Here is an 8622-nt window from a genome sequence, read left to right as displayed (position 1 = left end):
CCCAGCTTCAGACATGGAATCAGCTAGTGAGAATGACACTCCAGTATCTCGCAAGGGAAAATCTACTCCTATTAATTATAAATAAAATTAGCTGCTGAAGTTGCCTTCAGTCTGTAAAAGGACTTATCTGATATAATCACAAAAGCTATTTCAGCACAAATGGCCCCCTATTATGACGCAGCTTAAAGAGACACTGAAGCGAAAAAAATGATGATATTATGATTTGTATGTGTAGCACAGCTAAGAAATAAAACATTAAGATCAGATACATCAGTGTAATTGTTTCCAGTACAGGAAGAGTTGAGAAACTCCAGTTGTTATCTCTATGCAAACAAGCCATTAAGAGGGCTGTTATCTGACTTTTATTATCTCAACTGTTCCTGGACTATTTACTTTTCCTCTGCCAGAGGATATGTCATTACTTCACAGACTGCTCTGAAAGAATCATTTTGAATGCTGAGTGTTGTGTAATCTGCACATATTATAGAATAATGCAATGTTAGAAAAAACACTATATACCTGAAAATAAAAGTATGAGAATATTTTCTTTGCTGCTAATCTTCTAGTAATTATTCATAGTACACAACCAATTCACTATATCATATTTTTTTTTTTCGTTTCAGTGTCTCTTTAACCAGTTCACCCCCAAGGGTTTTTACCCTAACGGACCACCTGTCAGTGCTCCTCCCTTTTATTCCCTAATAACTATATTACTACTTATCACAAGGAAATGATCTATACCTCGTTTTTTTTGCCACCAATTAGGCTTTCTGTGGGTAGTACATTTTGCTACGAATTTTTTTATTCTAATTGCATTTTAATTGGAAAAATACAAAAAAAATGGGGAAAAATCGTTATTTCTCAGTTTTCAGCCATTATAGTTTTAAAATTAAACATGCTCCTGTTGATAAAACCAACACATTGTATTTGCCCAGTAGTCCCGATTATTAAACCGTTTAAATTATGTCCCTATCACAATGTATGGCGACAATATATTATTTTGAAATATAGGTGTTATTTTTCTGTTTTGTTTTGTTTTTGTTCTGGTCATAATTACAAGCCCCTATGTAATAAAGTAAAATTATTTTTCCCTCATACAATATAGATTAAAAAAGCTGAGTCCCTAAGGCAACTATTTATTTATTTATAGCTGATTTTTTTTTTAAAAGTGGGTTTTTTTTGAGGGGGGAAAGGGTGGAAATGTAATTTTATTTTATTAATATTGTGTCGATATTATGTATTTGCCTGTATGTGCAATATACTTTTTGGCCACAAGATGGTGCTAGTGAACACTCTCTCATTAGGAAGTGATCACTTTTTTTTTCTTTTTACATTTTAGCAACTGTAACAGTTTCCTGTTTTGTGAATGGATGCGGCCGCTGTTCGCGGTCGCGTCCATTCACTCCAGGCAGTGCGATTGGGTAGAGGACTGCTCGGTCCTCTTCCCCAATCACCCAGCACGGGAACCCGACGGAAACGACGGCGGTAGCGGCGTGGACACGTGCGGAGCGGCGGCGGGAACGCGCGACATATTAAAACGTCATGTTGCCATTAATAGGGGAAAGCATGACGTTTTAATACGTATGCTTGCCGTTAAATGGTTAAAGAACATACTGTCCGCCTACAAGAAAATGAGAAGCGTACTAGTGATCTTAAGGATAAGATGGAGCAAGTGCAAAAACGTGCTGATCTTTCTGATAAGAAACAGATCATCTTAGCAGATCACATAGATGATTTGGAAACTAGATCCTGTCGCAACAATTTAAAGTTTGTGGGCATTCCTGAGTCGTTTAAACTGGATACCTTAATGGAATTATGTGCAGACAGGCCGAGAGTGGTAATTGCCCGATACCTAGACTATATAGACAGAAACAACATCTTGCAAGCTTTCAGATCTCAGAAAACTCTGCACATTGATGGTAACAAGGTGTTAGACTTTGATGATTTTTCAGACAAAGTTTCTAAAGCCTGCAAGGAATTTTCCCCAACATGTCAGTTGTTAATACGCAAGAAAATTTGCTTTGCTCTCATATATCCAGCAGTCCTCAAGATCTATCACTCTGATTCTTCTACTAAAACGTTTACGGACGCATCGGAAGCTTTCAGCTATGTCCAAAAGCTGCAAGACAAAGATTCACCTGTGAACTCTTCCAAAGCAAGAAGAAACATCTCAGCTAACCTTGACAACTCAGATGAAGGTCCTTCATTTAAATCCCCACGTGTTCAGGATGATTCAAAGCATGGCAATGATTCTGGGGATGACATTCTACCATGTGCAACACCCTAAAATTGGGCTACAGCTATATTTGATGGGTACACTGGTTACTCTATTCTTTGACTTTAATGTCTAAGAAACGCTTATTTGAGCATACTTAAGGGGGATAACGAAACTGCGGGTGAGAAGGGAAAAAAAAAGAAAAGAAAAGGGGAGGCGCTATAGTTCACCTTGTGTCAACTATGGAGTTTATAGTTGGTTAAATATTTCACTGTGTGGAGGTTAACAAGTTTATTATTAATATTAGTGTTGTCTGTTTATTAAAGTGAATGTTTACCATTTATAAAAAGAAAAAGTCAGATACTCACCTAAGGAGAGGGAAGGCTCGTTCCTAATGAGCCTTCCCTCTCCTCTCCCGGTGCCCGGTCCCGCGCAGGATCCCCCGTGGCAGTATTCGACCAGTTCGGTCAAGTACTGCCACTTCCGCATGCCGAAGGGAGCTTTCGGAAGCCTTCGGGAGCACTCGGGCTCCTGATGACGCGGGCCGCTCCATACTACGCATGCGCGAGCGCCCTCTATGACGCGCTCGCGCATACGTAGTATGGAGCGGCCCATCTTCGGAAGCCTGAGTGCTCTCGAAGACCTCCGAAGTCCCTGCGGCGGGGGAGCCAGCGCATCAGTGAGGGCACCAGGAGAGGAGAGGGAAGGCTCATTTGGACCGAGCCTTCCCTCTCCTTAGGTGAGTATCTGACTTTTTCTTTTTTTAAACGGTACCCATTGGCTTTAATGACAATACAATGTTAGTGTTATCTCCTACAAGGACTGAAGCATTCGTTTGTTGCACAAACATGATCCTGATAAGAGCCACTAGTTTGAGTAAAAAGTTAGATTATCCTTCATGCTCCTCTTCTTCAATGAGCGATACTCAGGGAGACTGCATGCGATCAGAGACTACATTGGTTCTTATTATCCTTTTGTTTCTTGCTTAACATGAGGAAAAAAGGAAGTCAACTGAGAGGCAATATTCTGTTGATTTTGCATATAGTTTGGTTCACTCTTTTGGTTTATGATTTGGCACGTCTCACATTCTGCCCATCTGAATACACTCAGAATAATTCACAAAGGAAAGGACTTTTCTCTGCTGGGATGCAGTCCTTCCATGTCATTTCTCCAATGTTTTTCAGTAAATCCTGTTTTTCATGGTTACCTCCCTGAGTTAAATGTTGTTTCCTGGAATGTGAAAGGCTTAAGAACCGGTGAGAAAAGGTATTAAAGGACTTACGAGGCGAAAAAGACCTAAAAAATTAAATACCTGCATGTAATAGCAATGCACGGAGGGCGCATTGCTATTACATGCAGGTATTTAACTTTTTAGGTCTTTTTCGCCTCGTAAGTCCTTTAAGGCATCTACATAGATTAAAAGCAAAGGTGACCCTACTTCAGGAAACCCATTTAGCACCAGATGACTACAAATTGATGCAAAAAAATGTGGGTAGGCACAGTTATTGGGGCCCCAGCTAAAGGCAGGAAATCAGGGACTTTAATTCTTGTTAGCAAATCACTGAAATGCCAAGTTCTCCAGCACAAATCAGACATGCTAGAAGGGAGATGGATCCAACTAGATTCAGACATTAGGGGTTCACAGCTCTCCATATTCAATTTGTATGGGCCTAATACAGGTAATGGGCCTTTCCTGGCAGAGGTCACATCTCTCTTTCTGCCGTAAGCCCTTCTGCCTTATGCATACTTGGGGGAGATTGGAATGCTGTCCTAAACTCGGCTGAGGATAGGAAACAAACAACAAAATATCCGACCTCTAGAGATATCAATGATAATGACAAAAGAGTCAACACATTTGCAGAATCCTTTAATTTAATAGACGCATGGCACTTTTTAAACCCACTACAACGTGATTTTTCTTTATATTCTCCAGTACATAGGTCATTGTCTCGAATTTATATATTTTTGGTGACCCGAGTACAATGCGATCTATTTCTAAAGCCAATATCACCAAAATAACCATATCAGATCATTCCCCAATTTCTTTACAAATAATTTTGACAGGTCGTAGCCAATCTCCTTTTAAACAATGGAGATTTCCAACTTACGTGCTCAAGGATGAGGATTTCTTAAACCAACTGCAAATGTGGTGCCTTGATTATGCTCGTAATAATGCTAGACATGTGAAAGATCCTATATTGTTCTGGGAAGCTGGTAAATCAGTGATCCGGGGTGAGATCTTGGCATATGTCAGCAGGCGAAAGAAAAAAACTTTTGACGAATACTCAAAAGCAGCCATTACAGCTTGACAGACATACAATGAATACATTAAGTCTATGGGCCATATCCTATTCAAGGTGATAAGTAGCTTGCAGATGCGAGCTACTTATCACCTTGCCATCGCGCGAGGATTACCGGCAAATCCTATTGCCCATATCCTTCGCGCGATGGCCGATCGTTAGAGAGCATTACTCAGGCGAAAGCCTGAGCGATGCTCCCTTTTACCGAGCGATGGGGAGTGAGGTTTACGCTGTGGTGCTGTCCATCAGCACCACGGCCTCACTCCCCACACATGCGCACTCACCCGCCGAACATCGCCGACATCTTCCGCCGCAGCATCTGGGGGTCTCCTTTAATAAGGAGACCCCCAGAGCTCCCCGTCGGGTCGCCGCACAGTTTAGAAGCCCCCGCGCAGCTCTGCCGGGCTCCCCTCTCATACGTACCGCCGCCGATCACCCGCCGCCTCTCGCCGCAAAATCCGTCACGTAATTACAGTGTATCTAACACTGTAATTACTGTGCGCATAGAAGGAGCCCGGGCAAAGCATCTTTGAATCTGCAGCCGGGCTCCCCATTGGTCTGCTGTCTGAACCAATAAAATGGCTCAGACAGCGGACAAATGGGGAGCCCGGCTGCAGATTCAAAGATGCTTTGCCCGGGCTCCTTCTATGCGCACAGTAATTACAGTGTTAGATACACTGTAATTACGTGACGGATTTTGCGGCGAGAGGCGGCGGGTGATCGGCGGCGGTACGTATGACAGGGGAGCCCGGCAGAGCTGCGCGGGGGCTTCTAAACTGTGCAGCGACCCGACGGGGAGCTCTGGGGGTCTCCTTATTAAAGGAGACCCCCAGATGCTGCGGCGACGACGTGCGTTAGCTAGTTTAGACCTGCTTTTTGCAGGTCTAAGCTAACGCTCATGTCTGCCGGGAAGCATCGCTTCCCGGAGACATGATAAGGGTAATTGGATTCTGTGTTAAGAACTCGCTGGGCGATTATATCGCCCAAGCGAGTTCTTTTCCGCCTGGGAGGGTCTAAAGTTTAATTAGATTAGGCGATGCCCCCATCGCCTAAGTTAAGAACTCGCCAGTGCTTAGCGCTGGCGAGTTCAGCAATAGAATATGGCCCTATGTCTGAATCTTCTAGGCGTAAGTGGTTAGATGCTAAACAAGCTCTTGATTTATTATACAATAGATATGCTCTGTTTTGGAGGTCACATACCGAATGGAATTTTTTCAAATTTGGGAACAAAGCAGGCAAACTGTTAGTGAATATAGCACATGGCAAGCGGGAAATTCAACATATTAGTCATATTAAAGATAAGACAGGCAAGATCTATACTGATCCTGCTGACATTGCCAAGATTTTTCATGATTACTACCAGAAGTTATATAAAGCTCTGTCAGCTGCCAGCAGTAGTGCAACTGATTTCTTAGATAAACTACACCTACCCCGACTTTCTGAAGAGGACAGGGACATGCTCAATGCACCGGTAACTGAATCAGAGATATTGAAGTCTAGCCCCAGTGGAAAGGTGCCAGGGCCAGATGGCTTTTCGTTTGGGTTCTTCAGGAGTCACAAGAAAGATATCACCCCATATATGGGTAATTCATATAATCATATTTTAAAAAGGGAGCAATTTCCTGTCACAGGCCAGTGTAATGATCCGCTCAGCTGTCTGCACAGGCAGAAAGCTGTTTGACCATTCTTTAGGTCTGAGTGTTGCAGGTCTCTGGAAAAGAGACCTGTCTTCGCTTTGCAACTTTCAGAGTTGCTCTGCTGCTGAGGAATTTGCATATATTTGTTATGCAGATTGCCTAGCTGTCTCCTTTGATGGCTTGCAGTATAAATACCTTTTGCTCCCAGAATCCTTTGCTGGTCATAGAGGTTTGTTCCTGCTGAACTCACCTGGAGTGTCAGCCATTGCTATCTTAGTGTAGTTAATGCTTTGGGAGTGCTACTTGCATTCCTATTTAGTGCAGTCAGTTTGTGTATATTTGTACTGCTATTCTGTTTTGTCTTGTCTGTGCGATTGCACGGTCGCCAGCGGTTAGCGATAGTGAATCGTTCTGTCTTGAACTTAGATCGCACTTGCCCTAGCGTTAGAGGCAGTGGATCTTTATAGTCTGTATCTTGGAGTATAACCTTGGCTGCGGTTGCTACTGGTTACTCCTTCTGTCTTGCGATTGTCCTGTCACCAGCGGCGGTCGACAGGAAATTGTTCTGTCTGTTGGGATCGCGCTCGCCCTGGTGGTAGTGGCGATAGATCCTTCTGAACTCTGTCTGGGAGTGTAGGCCAGATATGAGGTTGCTGCTGGCTGCTTCTCCTCTCTGTCTTGTCCGAACGCTTGCTGTAAGCTCGGTGAGGTAACCGTTTCGAAAGCGTTCACGTTCTCTATTTCGTGTTTGTGTGTCGTTGGTTAGTTAGGGTGGTACGCTTATCACTGGGTGCTTAATCGTGCTTAAACGCGTTCGCTGTTGCGAATGAGTGCGGTGTACACGTTTAGTTAGTGTTTGTTATTTTCCTTATTGTTCTTGTTTGCTATTCTCGTGCTCTGTTCTGCTCAGTCTTGTGTCACTTCTGGCAATCGCCTCTCTCGCGATTGCGTTCATACTTTCTTTCTGCTGATGTGTGTTCACCATCGCTGGATGGCGACTAGATTGGTGGACACACATTTATTCTATCTCTGTGCTCTTTCTCTTTTAGGGCTATCCAGCCCTACATTGCTTCAACTCGTGCAATTCCCATCTGGCATCTGTGTCAGTACAGAGGCTGAGTCCGTCTGTACTCCACAGCTCCATCTGCTGGTGGGAATCTCCCTCTACAGGTGCATTGCACCATAGCTGGGTTATATTTAAATACACGCTTGTGGAGGATTTCCGTAGTGTCGGCGCACGTTCTGTGCGCTGACCACGGAAATAAAATCCTGCAATTGTTACAGTATGACCAGCCGTACCAAAATTCCCAGTGTAGAGGGAATTTCCGATTTGTACGTTTTTCTCGAATTTGCTTCTTGTACCTTTAAGAGGTTTAAAAATCTTGAACCTGAAACAGCTGATGGATTTTTGTCTGAGTGCGTTAAACTTTTAGCGAACCCTGAATTTCAATGCACCCCAGTGTCCACCTAGGCCCACCAAATGGCCTACATTCTGTTTGAGGGCGAAATATTAAAATGGGCTTATGATGTGTTAGATCATACCACCCTGAGTCAAAGACCCCTGGAATTCTAGGCCTTTGTAATTCATAATTGGCTGAGTTTACCTCAATTACCATACCCCCGTAACGAGTTGTTGTCGGCAGCTCAATCAGCTGTTCCATCTACTCTGTGCAAAATCTCTCAGCCTGCAAAGACTTGTTTTAACAGTTCACCTTCATCCAAAAAGCAGCCATCAAAAACTGGTAAGTCTAAACGTAAAAAGCCTCGAAAGACTTCCCCGTTAAAAAATTCCTTGCCCATAGCAACTACTAATAAAGAAATTATTTCTGTAAAGTCTGAAATGTGGAACACACTTGAATGTGATGAACCCATAGAGACTTCTCAGTCTCAGGTTTTGTTGCCCCAAGCAAAAGCATATGTGGATCCTACGATAGGCAAAATTATTCACTATATTAAAGGAGTAAGAAGATCTATGCATGTTCCTGATCCCAACCCATATGAATGTTACCTGGATACAGGGTTGTTTGAACCCCCATTTGCTTCATGGGAGATCGAGTTCGAGATTGATTGGAAAACGTTTTGCGATTTTTACATCGCAAAAAGCGAAGTGATCCTTAATGCTTGTGTTAATTCTGTGTACACTTTGATTGACTCGGAGGAGTGTGATGAATGTTTTGTAGATCCGGTGATTTGTGTGTGGCAGATGATTTTGGATGAATTGCACACACAGCAACCAATTGACTCCAATAAAGTGACATCATTATCAGATGATTGTTCCTGCCTGTCTGGGGTAAAGCAAGTGAGTTTAGACACTGTGCGATCTGATGCCTGTTTCTCAGATGTTCCTGCAGATTGTGATCAGCATGAGTGTGTCAGTTTTGTCAAAGATACGTGGGATCCCTTGTCGTTTAAAAACAGATTTTTTTCTCCCAGTAATTCTTTAAGATCTTCTGTCTATGATCCTGCTATG

This window comes from Hyperolius riggenbachi, chromosome 11 (genome assembly GCF_040937935.1).
Source record: "Hyperolius riggenbachi isolate aHypRig1 chromosome 11, aHypRig1.pri, whole genome shotgun sequence".
NCBI lineage: Eukaryota > Metazoa > Chordata > Amphibia > Anura > Hyperoliidae > Hyperolius > Hyperolius riggenbachi.
Note: the sequence above shows the minus strand (reverse complement) of the source record.